Below are 23,170 nucleotides of genomic sequence, written 5' to 3' on the forward strand. Positions count from 1 at the left end.
TATCTGCACATGTGAATTGTCTTCGAATGCTGTGATTTTTGCAAAAGTTCATGAAGGCTGAAGACATGTATTCACCTCCTCTGTCTGATCTCATGACCTTGATCTTTCTGCCTGTTTGGTTTTCTACCATGGCTTTGAATTCTTGAAATCTGGCAAACACTTCAGATTTTTCTTTCAGAAAGTAGACCCAACAATATCTGTTGTAGTCGTCGATGAAGGTCAAGTAACAAAGTGAACCATTGATGCTGCGGGTCTGGGCATAACCCCATACATCTGTATGAATCAAATCAAGGATACCTCGTGCACGAGAGGTACTTCTGACAAAGTTGGTTCGCTTTTGTTTGCCGAAGCAGCATGCTTCACAAACCTTTCCAAGAAACTGTAGCTTCGGAATCCCAATTGCCATATTCTGATTCCTTAGATCTAACAAGTACTTGAGTTGACATGACCATATCTCTTGTGCCATTTTGCAGATAGTGGCATCTGTTGCATTTGAGCTGACATGGCATGCTTATCTGGTACTATAGCTAGCATCCTGTATAAGTGTCCTTCCTTGACACCTTTTGCTACTAGCTGACCTCTTTTGGATTTGTCTCTGATAGTGCATTCATCACCATCGAAGATGACTTTGTAGTTGTGTTCCGTCATTTGACCTACTGACAAAAGGTTTTTGCTGAGCTTCGGAACATAGAGCACATCTTTGACTAATCCTTTTGTACCAGTGAAATTGTTCATAGGGATAACACCTGTCCCTTGAACTGGATTCGGTGTATTGTCTGCTGTGTAAATGACATTCTTTTGACCTTCTAATGGCTTCATTTCTGTGAACCATTCCTGATGATTTGTCATATGAGATGATGCACCGCTGTCGATGTACCAAGGAACCTGTTCCACTTGGTCGACTTGATAGCTGAAATTCTCTTTGGGATTGAAATCAGTGTCTAGGTGCATTGTATCAATCTGATGCAATTCCTCACTTGCAAGAAACATATTGCCATGTTCATTTGCAAAATGACTGTGACTAGAATGTCCACCACAATGATTTCCTCTTCCTCGGGAAGTCCCTCGATTACTGCTGGATTGACCGCCTTGGTCGTACTGCTTCTTGCGGCAATCTCTTTCATAGTGTCCAAACTTGTGACAATAGTTGCATTGAATGTTTGACACATTGGTGGATGCATTCCCTCGTCCTTGGAATCTTCCTCGGTTGGAATGATTTCCTCTTTGTTGATTTTGGTGTTGCTGAGGATGATGCTGATGCTGATGCTGATTTTGACTTTGTTGATGATGACCACTTTTCTGATATGATTTACCTCTGTTTCTACCTTTGCCTCTGCTTCTGTCTGAAGCTGTGAATGCCTGATCATTAGAATGACCTTTACATGCTTGAATGGCCTGAGTCCTGAGTTCTTCACCAAGTAGAACTGACTGAAGTTCTTCCAGTGTTGGAATTTGCCGTTGGATGGCAATACTCTGGACTAGATTCTCATATCCTTCTCCTAGTCCATTGAGGATTACTTGAACCATTTCTGCGGGATTCATAGTCTCTCCTACTGTTGCAAGTTGATTGTTGTAGTCTTTGATGCGGAGTACATAAGCATGACCGGTTTCACTGCTGTTGCGGAAACTCTGGTTGATCTGGTTTCTCAGGGTGAGAATCCTGGATGTGTTCTTGGACTCGTAGAGAGCTACAAACATATCCCATGCTTCTTTTGATGTCTTGACTATGTTGAGCTGTCCTAGCATGACATCTTGCACATTCTGCTTGATCAGGTGATAGACATACTTGTCTTTCTTATCCCATTCTGCTTGAGCTCGGGCAATGGCAGGATCTGCTACTGGTGTGGAAACTGTTTGTGTAGATGTAGATCCTAATGTAGATCCCGTTGCTGGTGCTGTGACAACAGATGGAGTAGAGCTACTGGTGGCTGGATCGGCCAATGGTCTAGGTATGGATCCATCGACATACTCCCATTTGTCCTGAAGCACAAGAATGGTCTCCATTCGGTATTTCCATGTACCATAATTGGAGTTGTCTAACTTAGCAGATGCCTCCAGATTGAGGTTGCTAGTCGACATGGTGCAAACAATGTACTCAAAAGTGTCCTGAAAAACTCTGTATGAATCAACTGCAAATACACTGAAGATGCCAAGTGAAATCTCTGTACCGTCGATGAAGATAGAACTGCAGTATATAAGATCTGATCTGTGTTACAAGGTTGTGGCAATGATGCCGGGAATAGCCAAGAGGCTTTACAAGGCTGAAAAATGATGTGCACGATGCCGTGAGATAGCCAAATAGGCTTTACAATGGTGGCATGTGTGTGTGAAATCAAGTGCTATCTGCCCACTGAACCAATCTGCAATGCCTCTGAACTCTGAAGTCTGCTCACTGAACTGATGAACATAAGGTTTCAGGTAATGTAATGATGTGAAATCGGATGTGAGCGTATGGTAGGTACTAGTCGGGAATTTCGGGCATGGCTTAGATTGGCAACTTGGGGAATTCAAAGCGTCCCCTCTATGGCGATCTAGTCTACTCTGATCTAGATCTAAACCAACCGTCGATTGATGAAAGAGCAGCAAATAATTCCTTTTCTTTTGTTCTTTTTAAGTGCTGGGTCAGATGCGTCGATGTAGAGGCAAATGTGCGTGAACGAAGTGGTTTTGTCGGCGAGGCACAAATGTGAGTGTAACTTGCGCCGAAATGTGCGCGTGATGTAACGAGCACGTAGAGCACAAAAAATCAAGCGACTTTCCTTTTTGGAGCACCCTCAAATTCTTCCTGGATCAAGAGATATGACTTGATCTAGGTGGAGGGGCAAAAGGAGTGCAAATGGTGCTCAATGATGATGTGTCACTATGAGTCACATGCAGTGATGATGTGGCACTGTGCTTAGCAAGAGGTGTGCCAGTGAAGCTCTGTGCTGAGGTGGCAGGAGTGTGCACATGTAGTGTGTGCACAGTGTGCTTGGCAAGGGACTGTGCCTGCAGGGGTCAGTGCTGACTGGAGTGCTGAGGTGGCACTGATAATGTCAGCATTAATAGAAGCATAGGAACGTTGAACACTGCTAAGGACCTCGCTACATACAACCCTATCTCTATGTGCACCAAGACCAGCAAGCCTCCTACACTCTACCAAGTCAGGGTGATCAATCAGGGACGTGAGAAGAGAAGACTGCGAAGCTGGCGTGAGGTCACAAAAAAAAGACTGCACGATCTTGCTAGTACAATGATGGATAGTGGACTTCGGCAAGTCACATCGTGAAGCAACACTGCTGCTACAAGGTGGGGCAAGGGGATCAATGGGAAATGGTAGGGTGGACGGGGGAAGGGAGGCACCAAGGGAAACAGGGGGAGGGGGAGGGGGAGGGGGAGGGGGAGGGGGAGGGGGGAGGGTGGAGGGGGAAGAGGTAGAGGTGGAGGCCAAATGTAGGTGGCTGGGGGAAGGGTGGAGGCTGGAGGTAGGGGAGCGGATGAGGATGGGGGGACAATGGAGGTGGGGGTGGGGGTGGGGGTGGAGGTGGAGGTGGAGGTGGGATGTAGAGGTAGAGGTGGAGGTGGATCGGTGGTGGCAGCGCGAGCTCTAGCTCTAGAGGCTCTCTTGCGCTCATGAGCCTTCCGCTTGCGCTCCTCATCAATGAGATTTGGGGGGGGGTTCCTACATCTTTCACGTCTACTAGCTCTATGGCTTTGAGAACCCATTCTCAATGAAAGTAGGATGGAAGTGTGACAAAGTGATGAGGAGGCAAGAATGGCTAAGAATGGGTGAAATGAACCAAAACATGGTGTCTTATAGAGAGCCTCAACTCATCCACTAGATTGCTCTTAGATTGCTCTTCATTATTATTGGTGGAGAAGGTGCTAAGATTGAAACTAATTGGCTGGAATCGAACGTTAATTTTGAATATTTGCATCATTTGATTTTGTTCCAGTTTTGTACCTACAAATACCTTGATCGAGGTATGCTATGCCCAAGTCATATACCGCGATCGAGGTATTCAATGCCTCACACAGGTATAAACCTAGATCGAGGTACATACCCCTCGGTCATAGTACATACCCCTCGGTCATATACCTCGATCGAGGTATTCTATGCCTCACGCAGGTCATATACCTCGATTGAGGTATTCTATGCCTCGCACATCGTGATGTGTATACATGTGGCTAATGTGGCACCATGCATGGTCATGATGTGGCAATATGGTGTGGAATATATGAGTCTCTTCCATGACATGGAAATGTGATGCGGCATGATGAGTTGGCATTCATGAGGTGGTAGATTGACATGGCAAATTGAGGTGGAGGGATTGGTGATGTGGCAAGGTTGATGAGGTATGCCAAGGTGGCAAGGTGTGATGACATGGCTCCAAGAGTTCCTATGATGTGGAATGATGAGGTGGCACATGTGGCTGATGTGGCAGCACGTGTGGCAATGTAAGGTGACATGGCAAGGAGTGATGTCACATCTCCTTGATGACTTTCTAAACTAGGCTTACTTGGACTTAATGTGATTGTCCTAAACCAACCCGATGGTTGGAACATCATGCAATATATCACCATGCTGGTTTAGGCCAAACACCAGCTATGTGATTGTCCTAAACCACTATGGTTGAACAACAATATATTTCACTAGCCCTGTGGTTGTTTGTGAATGAGATTTGGAATAATTTAATTATTTAGTTTGTAAACTGGATTAGCTTGGACTTAATGTGATTGTCCTAAATCAGCTTAGTGGTTGGAACATCATGCAATATATCACCATTTTGGTTTAGTTCAAACACCAATTACGTGATTGTCCTAACCCAATGTAGTTGAACAATGATATATTTCACCAGCTCGATGGTTGTTTGTGATTGAGTTTTGGAACATTTTAATTGTTTAATTTCTAAATTGGGTTGGCTTTGACTCAATGCGATTTTCCTAATCCAGGCTGATGATTAGAACAACAATATATTTCATAACAAAAAGAAACAACAATATAGTGTTATTGTTTGCCTGATGACCATCATGGTGGAAAATGTTGTGTTTCCTAGTAGTTAAATACTAGTTAATTTTGATTTCCGGGCTCGTTTGCTCATATGCCAATTAATTTCTAAATCGGGCTAGCTTACTTAATGTGATTGTCCTAAACTATCTCAGTGGTCAAAATATCATGGAAATATCACCGAGCTAGCTCAGGTCAAACAAGAGTTATGTGATTGTCCTAAACCAATGGGGTTAACATAGAAATATATTACACAAATAGAAATAATTGATGACCATGCCGATGGTTGGTTGAAATTGTTGTGTTTCGTAGTAGTTAAATTATTTAAGTTTAATTTTTGGGTTGGTTCAGGTCATATACCAGTCATTTCCAAACTAGGCTAGCTTGGACTTATGTGACTGTCCTAAACCAACTTGGCCGTTGAAACGTCATGCAATATATCACCAAGCTGGTTCATGTCAAACAGGAAGTATGTGATTGTCCAGAACTAGTGTGGTTGAATAGAAAATAAAAATAAATATATTGCACGACCAAAATAATTGATGACTAGCCCGGTGGTTGAAATTGTTGTGTTTCCTAGTAGATAAATTAGTTTATTTTACTAGTAGTTAAATTAGTTTAGTTTAATTTTTAGGCTAAAACTAGCCTGGTGGTTAGAATAGACAAACACCATTTTGGCTTGGACTGTGATCTTCCAAAACAAGCCTGGTGCTTGGAGCAACAATATATATAATTTAGTTGGTTTATGAGATTGTCGTTTAGTTTAATTATTTTGTTTTCTAGTACCTTGATTAGTTTAATTAGTAGTGTGATTGTCCTAAACCAACCTAGTGGTTGGAACACTGAGCTGGAATAGGTTAGAAACCATTTATGTCTATCCTAAACCATCCTGGTGGTTGAAATTGTTTTGCTTTATATTAGTTAAATTGTTTTTCTTTCTAGTAGTTTGCATAGTTTAATTAGATTGATTATACTATTTTTTCTTTCAACAACATTTTATTTCCCACGTTGGGTGAGCAGATGGAGTTGTATCTAAAGTTTATGGCTTAGAACCCTGACCTTTTGCTTGTTGGGCAAAGTATCTTTGAGCATTGTAAGCCCTAGTATGTCAAGAAACTCAAAGACAAGAATGTGTGTTGTTGTAAAACACACATAGACTCTAACTTGGCTCAACAAGCTTTGAATGACTTAAGATCTAGTCATGTTAGAGCACTACTCCATGGAGATATATGCCCATGTCTCGCAGGTGAATGTGTAGCTTATAAGCCATCCGGATCCTCATCATGTGTTGCAAGGGAGACCAAGTTTTGTAGCCTATTAAGGTCAGTGGGAGCCAGTAATCTATCCAAAAGGAGACTCTAAGTGGCACCGCATTGAATGCATTCGTGGCACATGCACGGATTGTAATATGAAGAAGAGGCAAAATGATGTTTGTCCAAATGAAATAAGGGAATAAAACCTTGCTACTCTAAAATGGAGGATATTTGAAAATGTTAATATCGAAGGATCAGAGAAAATGAGATGGCTACTATCATATAGGAGCACCCAACTAAGGGAGCTTGTAGAGCACTTGGTTCAATCCATCCCAAAATATGTGCTCCATAATTTCACAGCTAGCTGGCAAAATAAGGAGTTTAGAAATTGCCTTGCAAATTTTCCCCATGACACTATTATCTCTGTCATAGATTTTGTCAAAAATTACTCATTTAAAAAACAAGATGAGATACAAAGTGCTCACTCGTACAACAAGCAGATACCAATTCTAGTGCATATCATGTATAGTCATTTTCTTGTTTCTTGTAAGACTGATGCCAATCTGCTTTTGACTTATAGTCCAGGTCAGTGCAATGCACATACCATTTCTACATTTTAGATGATAGGGAACACGACACCTTATTTGTGCAACGTTCTTTTCTATTACATTGGGAATGGCTAAAAGATGATGATCCACATGTACAACAAAATATAAAACAATCGTCCCTAGTGGGGTTTAGGGAAGTGGCAAGGAGCTAAGGAAGCAGCAAGAACTTTATCCCCCTTTCCCAGATGAGAGAAAGTCTCCTGCCCAAGGAGGGACCCAAAGGGTCTTGAAGGGAGACCCAGGGAAAGCTACGCTTTCCTTGTGTAATTTATCCTAGACCCTAGGTACAGGGACCTCCCTAGTTATGAAGGAGCTCCCCATACCATTTTTCCTATAACCACAGGGTGTTGGGTGTGGTCAGATGGTGCTTTCTCTCAGTTTAAATTAGCCCATGAATTCTACTTTGTCTCAAGGTTTAAATCCTTGACCAGTCTAAACATGACCTGGAGTTTCTTTGAGTCTAGCCATGGCAAGAGGAAACATGATGGATGTCGTGATGTTATTAAGCAAGCACCAACTAACATGGCCTCAAGAAAAGCTCAATGATACTCATGATGTTGTAACATGACTCATAGCCAACCTCTCCACAAGGGCACAATCAACATGTAATAAACAAAGCCTCGGGAATAATGCCATGCGCAGAGTGTTCCATGAACTAAAAGTGAATGAAGTGCAAAGGAGAAATAGACACAATTGTGAGGCCATTAAATGAACTCATAGTTTTCACAGCATATGGGGCTTTTCAAACAACCACATGCTCAAGAGAAGAAAACTTTCATGTTTTTGCAGTGCATGCATGCATCACAAGGGATCATGACAATTGTGACGACATTTCAATTGTGAAGAGATGGGAGATAGTTGAAGTTTTCCCTCTATGTGAAGATGGAGAGACAAATGATGACTCACCATAGTTTGGGGAGTGTTTTGATGACCTCACTGACTGTCTAGAAGAGGGGGATAACTTTGTAGTTGTCATTGACTCTGGGGAGAATGGGGAAGATGACCCATACTTTGTGTTGCAATGTACCAAGCCCAAGCAAAAAGTTGAGGAAACATTTAAGGGTCATTGTGGAACAAGCTAGAGAAGTGGGATGTAGTAGTTACAACTATCTAGTACAAAAAAACTTCCAAATCGAGAGGCCACAATTATGAACTGTTACATAAATCTGAAACATTTGTGTACTTTCATCAAGTACTAAGAGGAATTAAGTTCCTCTTGCAAGCTATTCCTAGATGAAATAAGGACAAGAGTATCTTCAAAATGGACTTAGACATGCATGAGTAGATCATGGGGTGTCGTGGAGTAGTGGATGACTAAGACATTACAATAAAATGCATTCTAAGGAAAATGTATTCCACTTATCTTGGAAAAATGGATGAATCTTAACCCACCGTGCATGTTTTGCAACCATTGCAATTGTTTTATGAAAATCGTGAATAGTAAATCCCCACCGTGCTTCTTTTACACCCACTGTTCTTAGTTTTTACAATAAATCCCAAACCTACTGACTGTGCTTTTTTAGTAACCCCAAACAATTGGATGTCTTCTAGTCTGACAAAGGTATATATAAAATAAATAAAATGTATGCCACCTATCTTGTAAAGCCACCGGGATGGTGACCACATTCATCTTGTAATAATTTTGAAGGAAACCACCATGCATCGGTGGCATTTAATCCTAGATGACATATTGTACGCAATCAACCACTGCACTGGTTACTATCCTAAAACAACTTGTATAAATGCTTTTACTGATATGGCCCTTGAGGGGTCCCCTTTAGGGGCAAGGGCCATATTGACATGCCACTAGATATATAGGGCATGTTGAAATGGCCCTTATCCCTAAAGGGGACCCTTCAAGGGCCCATATATTATATGCAACCAACCACAGAGCTAGTGACCACTTATCTTGTACTACCTTCTTTTTGCGATCCTAAATTGTGAGACCACTTATGTTTTACTACCACCATGTTGGTTGCAATCCTAAAATAGTTTGTTTGAATAAAGGAAGATCCTAAAACAACTTGTATGTATAAACGAAACTTGTATTCAAATGGTTGTAAACATTCAACAATTGTGGCAATAATTACAGAGTGGTTTCATTAATAATTGAACAAATACATCTCATACATTGAGGTCTTTCAGCTACATCTTCTTGCTTGGAGGTCTTTTAGGTACATCTAGTCACTTGGAGGATGGCCCCTTATTGCTCTTTTCTTTCAGGGGGTAGGATCCACATTTTATTTTCTTCTTTGACCTCCCTTCACCAGGTTTCTTTGAGCCCTTTGGGCTATGTTTACTCTCTGATGGGAGGATCGTCCCTTCTTCCCAAGGCTCAAGATTAGACTTCTTCCTTTTAGGTTCCCTTCTTGGGGGGATCGGACCTTCTTCCCAAGGCTGGAGCTTGGACTTCATCCCTTCAAGTTCCCTTCTTGGGGGATTGGCCCTTCTTCTCGAGGGATGAGATTGGAATTCTTTGCTTCAAGCTCCCATCTTTCAAGGAGTTGGTTCTTCCATTCAAGTCCCTTTCTTTTTGCTTGGTAGACCCACCTGGCAACATCTACTACAAGATCTCATCTCTTGTTGTGGATAGATGCATCAGACATGCACAGTTGACGTGGGTAATAGCAAACCACAAGCAAGTCCTCTACAAAGTGAGTTTGCATCCATAAACACCCCAAAGCAAAACACATGCAGAGTGTGGCATGCTCGGGCCATCAAATCATGCACTCATAAAGAGAGAGAGAGAGAGAGAGAGAGAGGAGTGCAAGCTACCTATACATGATATAGCACATGATATAGCTACCTATACACTATGTTTATTGAACATCTGGTAAGCAATGATGATAGCCAAGCAACAATCATCGAATACACATGCAATTACTTGTGGTTATAAAAGTCCAAAACTTGTGGAGGCCCTTGAATCTTCTTCATCAATCAGATGGGTTTCAACATCACCTTGATTTGTTGATTCTGCATGACTTTGATTGACCGTTCGAGCTTTAGTGTGAAAAAGTGATTGTTGTAATGTTTCTATTTATTGCACAAACTTAATTTTGTTCCAAACAAACCCCACTTGAACTGGAAGCTTTGCAACATTTAGATCTAAGAATTTACATAGGACAAGAGTGTCATCTAGTTAGATTAATGATTACGATGTGTATAACAATGATGTCTCCAGATAAATGTGTGGAGTATAAAGGCAGGTTTTGGGTGATAATATAGGATTACAATATCTGAGGAGGTGTAGAACAAGATAGGAATGATCGACATCTGGTAATTATCTGAGATGACTTTCTTTTATTTAACTCCATTACAAGACATACTTTAAAAGATGACTAATGAAAAAAGAGATCTTCATTGGAGGAGCCCATGATAGGTATAGGTAGTGGGTAGGTAGCATTTATGTACCTATAGATGAGGCATTTGTGTTGACTTTGTGCCAACATGGACTTATGAAGAAAGAGAATGTGTTACAACTTTGTGTTACATCTTCTACATGTAGAAAGAGAATGTGTCACAACTTCTACATACGACGTCTACATGTAGAAAGAGAATGTGTTACAACTTCTACATACGACTTCTACATGTAGAGAGAGAATGTATTACAATTCCTACATGCAAAGAGAGAAGCTCTTTAACTTGTATAAATACCCCATAATGGAATGAAGCCCACACTCTTTGGGGCATTGTGTTGAGTCTACTTTGGTATTCCGAGCATTTGTCTCAAGTGTCCATGCTTCCTTGCACTCCACGTCCAAAAGCATATCCTAACCTTGCAACTCCTCCTCCCCTCACCTCCAACCTTGCAACCCATCCTCTCTCTCTCCTCCTCCCTCCTCCTCCTTCCTCCTCCTCCTCCCTCCTCCTCCTCCTCCTCCTCCTCCTCCTCCCTCCTCCTCCTCCTCCTCTCTCCTCCTCCTCCCTCCTCTTCCTCCCTCCTCTCTCTTCTTTTCACCATGCTCTTACACCTTCTTCCTCTCCCACTCCTATGCTCCCCCTAAACCCTTTGTTCCTCAACCCTTAAACTCCATGATCTATGAGGGAGACGAGTTCTCCACCATGTACTCTACCCTGGACCTTGGATCCTCCTTCTAACCCTGGACTCCTTCTAACCCTGTACTCCTTCTGAACCTTGAAACCTCCTTCTAACCCTGGACTCCTTCTGAACCCTGGAACCTCCTTCTAACCCTAGAACCTCTTATAAACTTTGGAACATCTCTCTGAACACTGGACCCTCCTTCTAACCTTGGAACCTCCTTCTAACCCTTAAACTCCACCTAAACCCTGCAACCCCCAATGAAGGCGAAAGCCTTCATTACCTCAATCATGATGATACATGTTCCTTTTACACATGCATGCACTTTGTTTGCTTACCACACTTAAGCCTACGTCTCTCATCGGAACATGACTCGAGGTCCTAAGCTACACATATACTACAACGACAACCCCAATATATCTATAGGTGACAAAAAGCCTCGAAACCTTGGGAGTATAGCCCCTCGTTGTAGATCTCCTGTCAGCTTCATCATCGATTCTGAAACCACAAGAAGACTCACCAAGAGAATCATGACATCAGCCCAGGAAGCGACGTGCAATTTCTACGAATCAAGATAGCTGCCAATAGCTACGCTCACTGACTTGCCCGCCCTTGCCCTAGCTCTTGGGAGTATAGCCCCTCGTTGTAGATCTCCCGTCAGCTTCGCCATCGATTCTGAAACCACGAGAAGACTCACCAGGAGAATCACGACATCAACCCAAGAAGCGACCTGCGATTTCTACGAATCAAGATAGCTGCCAATAGTTATGCGACTAGCCTCAGTCAGCATCGACAATCAGCTAGCTCGACACTCAGCTTTGATCGTCTATAGACTACAGACACATAGGAACGTTTTTCTTTCTTCCCAAGAAATAGAGTGGATATTCTTCCTTGCTAGATTGGTGGAAGTGGACCGCCTTTTTTTTCCAGGAAACATGGGGTCATTTCAGACCCCTTTCAAGTTGAACAAACACCCAGGCCTAACTACTCCTTTTGGGAAAGTGTATGGCACCAAGAACAACAAGAAAATAGATATGCTTATGAATATGTTCATCGAGTTACATGCTGAGAATTTCCAACTCCAAAAAACTATCATGCAACTCCAAAAAAGAGTGGATGCCTTAGAGAACACAGTGGATAATGGATGCCAACAGATGCAAAAGTTTATGCAAGCCAAGCCTGTCAAAAGGGATGCAAAGAATGTACAAGAAGGGAAGAAATGGACTGAAATAGTGTCTAAGAAAGATGCCAGTGCAGCACATGTTGAAGAACCATCAAAACCAGCTCAAACACCGCCACGTCCATCAACCACAAACCAAGAAGATGCCCATGAATAGAGAGAAAGAGATAAGACATCTCAAAACATTGTTATCCATGGTCTACCAGAGATGGATAAGGAAACCCCTCTAGCTCTAGCCAAGGAGGTGATTGAATTTTTTTTAGAACACTTTGCGATGCCTGAAGTGACTGTATATGCACCCATCGTGTACGGAAAGCAAAGAGGACAAACCCAATAAAAGGGCTATTGTGTGCATTGTAGCAGATCCACGGAAAAGGGAGATTATCCTGGATAGCAGTAAAGTGTATCTTAAAGGCACACCTTTCTATGTCAATGAAGACTGCACCCCAAAATAGCAGGAAGTGCAAAGAAAGCAATACACGAAAAGACTAATGAGACAAGGAAAGCTGCCCCAAACACAAGATGGGGATCAAAATGTGAAATAGGGGCTCACAACCCATGGGACACACAAATGCTTACAAGTCATGTTTTGGAATTGTAGGGGCTTCCCTTGGCATAAAAGGATAAGCATAAATGCCTTCATTCACGATGCAGACATCATCCTTTTAGGAGAAACTTGGGAAAGTGAAACATGCAGGATCCCAGAGATACTGGGATATGTGTTGCACTCAATATACCAACGGCAAGTGGGGAAAAGAGGGCAAGGAGGTGTTGCATGCATGATACAGGAACACATGGCAGAAAAAGTCAGCCTTCATAAAGTGAACAAATACAAAAGATACATGTGGCTGAAAATAGAACTTGGCAAATGCCCTGTCTTTCTTGTAGGTTGCTACATACCTCACCATGAGTCACCCTTTTACAGTAGACACGGAGTGGACCCTAGTGCTGCGTTTGAAGCACTATGTCTTGATGTGGCTGAACTCAAAGAAAAGGGCCAAGTCATAGTGATGGGAGACCTTAACACAAGAATTGGTCAACTACAGTTTCAGCCCATTACACATGATGAAATGGATAAAGAAGTAGTCACAGAAGTGGACATCATGTGGCAGAGAGGATCCGAGGACGACACCATCAACACACAAGGCAGAGCACTCCGATGCATGATTAATGGGCTGCACATGCCAGTCTTGAATGGAATGCAATTATTCCCTAACACCCACAAGATGACATGTCTCTCAACCAGCGGAGGGTAGAGTGTGCTAGATTATGCCTTGGTGCATGTGGATACTATACCCATTATCAAAAGCTTCAACATAGGGATGAAATATCCAGAATCGGACCATCTCCCAATATGGATGGATCTTGACATACACCTTGAACATAGGGAGCAGAAATTTTCAGCACATGCAGGAGGTTTCAAAGTAGACCCAGACAAACACCAAGTTTATGTAGACATTTTGGATGTAAAGCTGAGAGCAATAACCAACCCCACATGGACAACCTTATAGGAAGCAATACTTGCCTCAACCATGCAAACATTTGGAGCAGCAACTACAAGAAAAAAGAAACAGGTCAAAGGACTACCACACAAGAAATGGTATGATGAGGAATGCAAACAACTACGCCAAGAGCTGAAATACATACTGGATGTAGATAGGCATAAACAACTAGAGAAGACATACAATGCCCTCACAAGGAAAAAGAAAAGAAAATATATTTTGGAAAGAGAGAAATCTGATTTGGTCACTTTCATCAAAAATCCAAGAAAGGGCTGGAAACAAGTGAAAGGCAGATGGAAACAGGTCATAGTGGATATATTAGATGCAACCATGCTTAATTATGTTACCAAGTTGTACAATCATGCACTTGCTATTGAAATGGGGAAGGAGGATCTATCAGTCACATGCACTAGTCCTTTCACCTTCGAAGACATTGAAGTTGGACTAAAGAAGATGGCTAATGGCAAAGCATCAGATCACATGAAGATATAGGCAGAATTTGTGAAATGGACAGGAGACCGAGCAAGAACATGGCTCTCACACATCCTAACACATGCTCTACACCATGGTTTCCCTCAGGAATGGCAAGAAAATTGGGTCCATCCTTTACACAAAGGTGGAGACAAAAATTTAGTCACAAATTATAGAACTATAATGGTTAGCTCTACATTGGCCAAGCTCTTCAGTATAGTTCTTGAAATGAAAATCAGCTCATGGGCAGAAGAGGCACAGAAAAGAGTCACCGGACAGGCAGGCTTTCGCAAGGAGCACAGGACAGCCGACCAACTTATTACCTTAAGGGTCCTCATGGATGAATGCAGACTGAGAGGACGCACTCTATTTTGTTATTTTGTGGATTTCAAGAAAGCATTTGACACAGTTCCAAGAGGAGGATTATGGAAGAGAATGCAAGAAATAGGAGTCCCTTTGGCCTTAAGGGTAGGCATCTCTCGCATCTATGAAAAGGTATTATGCGACTCAAACAAACACAAGGTATGTCTGATGTATTTGAGAGCAATATGGGAGTGAAGCAAGGCTGCCCTCTATCGCCTACCTTGTTCAGAATATGCATTGACCAATTAGAGGAACTCATTAATGAATTTGCAGTAGAGAAAGGGTTGCAAGGATTGCAATTGGGGCTTTGGACAGTGCTATTGTTGTTATATGCAGATGATGTCGTTCTTTTTGCATATGATTCGGAATCTATGCACAAACTTTTACAAGTACTTAAGACTTTTTGTAGGGAAAGCGGGCTGCAAGTAAATGTCGAAAAAACAAAGATGATGGCAGTCTGTACCAATCAGCTAGAACATCCCCTTGAGATCACCTTTGATGGACAGATCATTGAGTATGTCAGCACCTTCAAATACTTGGGGGTTGATATCCCAGCAGATCACAAATGGTGGCAATGTATACATAGAAGGATGGACACTGGTTGGGGTAAGTACTACCAGCTTGAGAATGACTGCAGGCACACCGACACTAGGAACTGGAAAATTCAAAATGTATTATTTGATGCATATGTAGTGCAGACAGTATTATATGGAGTGGAAGTATGGGGAGGTAGCATTTCAGCCTCTACATGGAATGATATTGAGAAAATGCAAAAATCTTTCTTAAGGAGACACCTTGGTGTCAAACCCACTACTCCATACTCAATACTTCTGTTGGAAATGGGAAGGAGACCGATTGAATTTCATGCATTGATTGAAAACTGGAACTTCCCAAATATAATGGTAGGGGAGATCCAACCTGCTTCCTGCAGCATTTTGATGCCGCATGGCGAGCAGGTGGTGATCAATCCCATGAAACTAAGGTGGCTTGGTTTCCCATGGCCTTAATTGATGAAGCGTTTGAATGGTACCTAGACCTTCTAGTGGAAGAGCACACCACATGGGACCTACTTCAAACAAAATTCAAACAACGCTTTCAAATGGAGAGGCTACAAGATGATCCCGCTCTCCAACTCAACAAGATCGAACAAGGCTGGAGAGAAGATGTACGCACGTACCTGGGTAAGATGAAACGATTAATCACCAAATGTGACCCACACCCAGATGCAAAGTACCTCACGGCATGGTTCATAGCAGGTCTAAGAAAGAAAATTCGAAAGGATATGAAAAAGATGAGCAGCTATGAAATGTTCAGTGCTGCTCATGCGGCAGCCATTGACACCGAGGATGGCATGACGAACTCAGACACTAGTAGTGATGACGGCAGATCTAGTACCTGAGATAAGCACTCCAAAAAAGGCAATTCCAAGTCCATTGCCGAAACATCAAATGAAGAATGCCTAGAGGCCATGACCTTGGAGCTGAAAGAAGATATGATGCAGGCCATGGATCAAAAACTCCACTTGTCTCAACTGCCAACTCAAACATATCCACGACAAGAAAATGTTTGGTGTCCACACTGCATGGCCAATCATACAACAAATGAGTGTTCAGTCCTAAGAGCCAAGATCACTGCACAAGCAAATCCACCACCAAGGTTGTGGTGCCATATCTGCGTCGTCGGTGGCCATGATGAGAACATTTGCATCTTCAACATGCGCAACAACCCGCCTCGACCTCAACAATACCAAGCGGCACCCATGCCAGTATATAGGCAATCGGCACTTGCACAAGTGCCCCCAACTCTGAGGCTAACCAAAGAGGCTTCTTAAAAAGAAAGCACAAGTGCCTCCACCTCCGCCAAGCAATGAGCAGCCGAGCTCATCCACATCAACTCCCGAGCCTCAAATAAAAGAAGCTCCATACCTGAATGCAGCGGTGGAGAAGGCTCGTCTTCAGGCACTTCAACAATGGGTACAAAATGAACAAGCTCAATTTGAGGCTGAGAAACAAGCTCAAGACCCAATTGGCCCCACAAAGTATTGATACTATACTCAAGCCTTTGTTCCAACAATAGACTCCACAACATAATGTACCACCACGTCAACTTGAAGGATTCGCACTCTCTAGCATCCTGAGTTGCCCTGTGTCAATTCCCATCGGAATCCTCCTGCGGAATTGTCCCAATCTCTGGGAGAGTTTCAAAGGATGGATTCACCCTAAGGTATGTGGACCTTATCGCACAAATCCTAAATATGGCACCATGGTTTATGATGAGCTAAAAAAACTCATAGATGTCAGATTCATCTATGAGATAGAGCACACTGATTGGGTTTCACCATTGTCATTGTACCTAAATGCAACAAGAAGCTCAAAATATGCGTAAACTTAAAAAATGTGAATGCCGCCACAATTAGGGATCACTATCCCCTACCCTTAATAGAAACAATGTTGGAAAAGGTGGCAGGATTCGAAATATATAGCTTCTTGGATGGCTTCAGTGCCTATAACCAAGTGCAAATTACTCCTCAAGACCAATCAAAAATAGCATTTGCTATAGAATGGGGTATTTTTGCATATAGAGTCATGCCATTCGGCCTTTGTAATGCCCCAGCCACATTCCAGCAAGTCATGTTCATAGATTTCAAGTCATTTTTGAATAAGTTTTTATAGGTGTTCTTGGATGATTTGTGCATCCATTCAAACAAACAGGACCACTTCAAATGTCTTGAAGAAGTACTGATCAAATGCAGGGAGTATGGCATCTCCCTAAATCCAACAAAATGCTAGTTCATGGTCACCCACGGAGTTGTTTTGGGACACATTGTCTCTCAACATGGGATTGCAACTAACATGGACAAAATCAAAATCATCATGGAATTGCCTCCTCCTACAAATTCCAAAGGTGTACAGGTCTTTATGGGACATGCCGGCTATTATAGAAGATTTATATTGCAGTATGCCATGATAGCTAGACCACTTTACAAATTATTAGTGGAGTTCTTATGGACCGAAGAGTGCGACCAAGCCTTTGAGCTTTTAAAGTGGTGCCTAATCATAGCACCCATCCTTATATCTCCCAATTGGGATATTGATTTTCATGTTCATACTGATGGCTCTAAGTATGCAATTGGGAGTGTGCTTTGCCAACTTGGTGAACATAAGAAAGACTACCCATTCTACTTTGCTAGTCGATAACTCAATGATGCAGAGATCAACTATACCACCACAGAAAGAGAAGCCCTAGCAATGGTGTATAGTGTAAAGAAATTTTGGCACTATCTACTGGCAAATGATTTTGTCTTCTACACCGACCAGCAAGCATTGCTTTATCTTGTGAATTGTTTGTGTACAACAGGAAGAATAACTAGATGGCTCCTCTTGCTTCGAGAATTCAACTTCAAAATAGTGGTTTGCAAAGGTGCCCAACACTACATTGCTGATCACATGTCTCAAGTCGGGAGAAGAAGCCACTAGAGTAGAAGACGACTTACCAGATGCCACACTATTTTAAATAGATGATGTTCCAGAATGGTGCGGAGATATCATTGGGTACTTGATGGCAGGAAGACCACCCCCTGACATGAAAGCAGTAGATGCCAGAAAATTGATTCTAAAGGCTGCACCCTATCAACTCATTGCAGGACAACTATACAAGATGGGCAAGGACTAGATATTCAGAAGATGTGTAATGCCTCATGAGATCATGCCAATCCTGAGTGAAGTCCATGAAGGCATTGCAGGAGGATACTTTCAAGGGGAAGCCACAACAAGAAAAGTTTTCCTCACAGGCTACTGGTGACCAACACTGTGGGTAGATGCCTATGAATATGTAAAAGGCTATGATGTATGCGAACGGACTATTAAACCACAACACAAAGACTTCAATCCCCTAACACCAATTGTTGTACAAAACCCATTTGAAAAATGGGGGATTGACTATGTGGGTCCCATACATCCAGTAGCAAAAGGAACATAGGCACGCTACATCATTGTGGCCACTGATTACTTTACAAAATGGGCTGAAGCTAAAGCAGTCAGAAAGGCAGATGCCAGAAGCACAGCAAGATTCTTATACGAAAATGTGATCACCCGATTCGGATGCCCCATTGAAATTGTGTCAGATAGAGGCACACATTTTGTCAATGAGGTAATCCAAGAACTCTTGTCTGGCTTCATGGTAATCCATAGAAAAAGCACACCCTCCTACCCCCAAGGGAATGGACTAGCAGAATCCACCAACAAAATAATATGCATTATCCTCACCAAGGTAGTAGAATCACAACGTTTTGATTGGGTAGAGAAACTGAATGCTGCCTTATGGGCATACAAAACCACATTCAAGGTTAGTACAGGGAACATGACAACAAAAAAACGTAGAAGAAAGGCATGGTTTGATAGAAACCTAAAAACTAAAGACATCAAGAAGGCGACTTAGTCGTGTTATACAATGCCAAAGTACACAAGGGGAAACTAAAGTATCTAGGTCAAGGACCATACCAAGTACGAAAGATGAATCCCATCAGAGCTGTGCTGCTAAAAACATTGGGTGGAGTCCAATTCAACACAACAATAAATGGGAGCCACCGACTGAAGCGTTACTACATCAACACGCAAGCCATCCCCGACAAAAACAAAGATTTGGGAAACCAAGTCTTCCTTAGTTAGGATTAGATTGTATCACGAGCACTCACTTGCATATGTACGTCTTCACACATATAGGTAGCATCAATCGATTTTACCTAGGGCTCAGAAGTGATGAATGAGTTCTCACTGCCCTATGAAAATCCCAGCAAAAAAAGCATATAGTTAGTCCCTACCTAGCTACTAGGTCACGTGCACTCACACACTTTTGCTTAGACACATAGATGATTGCATGAATAGTTGTACCACACACTTTCATTCCACACTCTCAAAGCATGTATAAAAATAAGATCTCTCTCTCACACACACACATAGAAAGGTCATACCGGCATGCCAATCAATCTAATGATCAATGGTACACTACATGCACATGGATGCAGGTTCAGAAAAGATGCTGCCACTAAAGAGGATGCGCAGAAAGAGCCCACCGCCTCAACCACGAGACCCCCTCCAGAGTTCGCAGTCATCTACATCCTCTCAACCATAGTGACCATAGTCATTCATGGTCTAGAGCGATAGCTCCGAAGAGGATTCAGTGCATGACTAAGTAGAACAAATGCCATCCCAATCACCACCAGCCTACATAGCCATTGACAGGGCCCAATCACTGGAACTTGTCTGGCCACCCACAACGACTTATGCTCTTTCCCAGGAAGCAGCATCTTACTTAGAGCAACGGGGTCTAGGCAGTTTGCATGAGAGCCTCAAATCCTTGGAGGACAGTCCTACCATGACCACATACATCAAGGACTTTGTCCATTCTTACTACTCTAGCAATGCAACGGTTGGCAAGTACAATATAATCACTGTACAGCAAAGCCCACTCAATATTATCCTCGATAGTACAATCATTCAAAGGGCTTCCTCACTGCCAACAAAAAGTGGCAAATACCCTAAACGGCATACTGGTGCAAGGTTTCTCGAAGTACAATCTCTCCTCACCAAGGGCACACTGATCCATAGAGACGGCATTTTGCTTCACACAATCCTTGACCATCGCCTCAAGGAAGTAGCACAACTCCTATCCACAATCCTGGGGGTGAAGTGCGGCAAGAATCACTCCCTTCCACTCCGCACATTTGTTTTGCTGAGTAGGAAGGTAAAACAAGACTGGGTCTAGCACTTCGTCATCTTCTTTACAAAGAAACTCGATGGTTCTTCAGGCCAAAAATGTAAAATTCCACACTTATTGGCTATAATCATAAAAAAAGAACTACAAGAAAGAGAAATGACTCTCCCCCAGTCACCAAAACCAATTGAGGAGTTGGACATACCCTTCTCACCAGTATGGGAGCCATCACCATCTTCTCCGACTATCACATTAATAAGTGCAAATGCCTTAGCAGAAATACCTATTATGGAGGTTGGGATTGCAGAATTGCCCCACGAGATGCTACAGCTCGGTGCACAACTGCAACCAATATGTCTCCACCAACAGCAGCAACTAGAGCTCAAGACTACATCAGCACTCGAACCGCCCATCGACGCCATGCTAGTCGATGAGCCACAAGGGGAGCTAGTGCTAGATCAACAATATGACTATTGTTCACATGGGACTGAAATGCCATTGGAACAACCTCCCCCAAGTACTACAGAATCATCGGGATGGCTACATGGGCACCACTTGTATCAGCAATATCGCCAGACCTCATCACCATTTGTCATTCTCCAACATCAAGCTAGCCAAATGATCCAAATGTCAGAACTATTCACTAGCTTGGCCAAGGAAGAATATGCAAGAGAATTGAAAAGACAGACTGCATCAGAAATCGAAGACCATAATTCCAGGCAATTGCCATAGAGGTCAAGGCACTTCGGGCACATATAGATGAGAAGGAGGTAGAAGAGGTGCGCATGAACCAAGCTCTCCAAGCTCAAGAGAAGGCAGTAAGGGATGTGACCTCCAACCTCCACCAAAGTCAAACACAGCTGACTGCGGCAGTAGAAGCAACAGCAATCCTGCAGACCTACTATAACTCCTTGACATCCACACATGCGCAATAGACGGAGGTAGTGGCACAAGCTCAGACTCACTCTAATTCACAAAGAAGAAGAGCTCCAGGATTGCAAAGACAAGCTTGAAGACATGAAACAATCTTTGGCAGTACGTGCCTTCAGCATTGATGAGCTTACAAGGGAATGTAGAATCTTAAAAGACCAACTTGCTACCGCTGAAGAGGCCAGCACTTCACAAGCACAGGATGGTCCAATACCACTAAAGACATTCCTCAATAGGCAAAGGTCACTGCAAATGAGAAAGCTTAAGGAGGCATACACAAACATCTACCATCAATACAAAGAAAAAATGAATGAGATGCACTCCCAAAAGATAATCATCTCCAAACTTGAACTCCAATTGCTAGTGCACAATAATGAGGCATTGGAAGACAACACCAATGATGCCCCACTACAATGCACAACAGTAGTGTACCAAGAGCTTGTGGCTGCTTTACAAGTGGAAGATCACCTCAACGCACGGGTGCTTATCCAATGAAAGCAACTCCAAATCAAGATCATATCTACTCTCATCCAGCAATCAAATGGGAATGTTCCATCGGGACTAAAACCCTGGGAAGTAGCAAGCTAAGGGTGTCCACTTTTTGTTCACTCCCCAATCCTTAGGAGGTGGAAAAACAAGCTTTTTAGCACACAAAAATGCAAATCTCACCTACTTCCCTATGGATCTAGTCTTTTAAGTCTTCTGACACAACATCACACTTGCTATTGTGCACACAATCGTATAGTCTGATTGAAAATTTGATGCACACACAAAAAATTTCTTTGTGTCACACGGCATGGTTCCAAGGTGGTCACACCTTTGTCACGAACAGAGAGTGTCATATTAAATTCTAAATTTCTCACTCATTTTAGATTAAATGTTATTGAAACTTTGTAAGTGGTCTCTTTGCATTATGTAGAGCTTAACTTGATTTATTGGTAATTTTTTGAATGATTTATCTAATTATAAATAATTATTTATAATAAATAAAGTCATAAAATACATGCATTTTAGTAGCACACCACATTTTTTTAGTATTTTGAATAATTAAGCAAATCCAATTTGGTGGAAGGTTAGTAGGCACATAAGGGTGTGTGGTGGAATCATTAAACTATTCCAAAACTCATTCACAAATAACCACCTGGCGAGTTTAGGCAACCACCATTGACCTGCATTGTATCAAGCATGTGTATGATGTGCTCAACCCACTGCTTGCATCTCGTCCTCTTTTTGCAGATGTCCTTCTTAGTTGGAGAAACTCTCGTATTCTGTACTAGAACATTGTCACTCAATCAATAACTTTTGCACTTAGATTGTCTCTTCTTTTCTTGCATTCTGTTGAAGCCCAAAAGCTTCTTAGATTGAGATGATTTTGCATTGCTCCTGCTTTGTATCCAACTGCTAGAGCCATATTGGTTCTTCTAATTGACAACATCTTTGACATTGTGTGCCCAAGATGTTTCAACTTTGTTTTAAAGGATACTAACATAGCCAATGTCACCCTCTTTGCAGCTAGCTAATCCAAGCCGTGCACCCCTTTCACTTTCTGTAGGCCATCTCTTAGGTTAGAGAGCATTGTCTCTTGGGCATGCATCTCTTGAGGGTTTTGGTAGGGTGGTCACTCTTAGAATTTTAGGATGCAGGCTAAAGCTTGTGAAGACTCGAGGCTGGTATTCACATGAATGGCCTGATGTTGCTGCCTCAAATGCTCCCACCAAATGTGAGTCCATACATCATGTTCTTTGCTTCGATGGTAATGATTGAATGTGTGCATCTACCACCACTTCCCACTACTACTCTGCAAGGATTTTTCTTTCATCTCATTGTTTCTCCTTCTACAAACGTTGTAAAAGTACCTTTCGTTGCCATTTTGATGATGTGCCATTTCTTTCCTTGCCCCGCAATCTATTCCTTGTTCCTTGACCAAGTTTTTTAGCTTTCCTACCTCGCATCCTCAATCTACTTCTCTTGCAAGCCATGACAAGCTGCATCTTACCATTGATGCCATGGAAATGATTAGTGAACTGCCATCAAACTAGAGACCAGCCAGCTTGTGAGGTGAGCAAAGAATAGAAGATGACTTACCTGAGTAAACAAGATAATAACAAGCCAAAAGAACGAGGTC

Source organism: Dipteris shenzhenensis, chromosome 3 (assembly GCF_047967505.1).
Source record: "Dipteris shenzhenensis isolate YYH24624 ecotype China chromosome 3, Dip_SZ_1.0, whole genome shotgun sequence".
Taxonomy (NCBI): Eukaryota; Viridiplantae; Streptophyta; class Polypodiopsida; order Gleicheniales; family Dipteridaceae; genus Dipteris; species Dipteris shenzhenensis.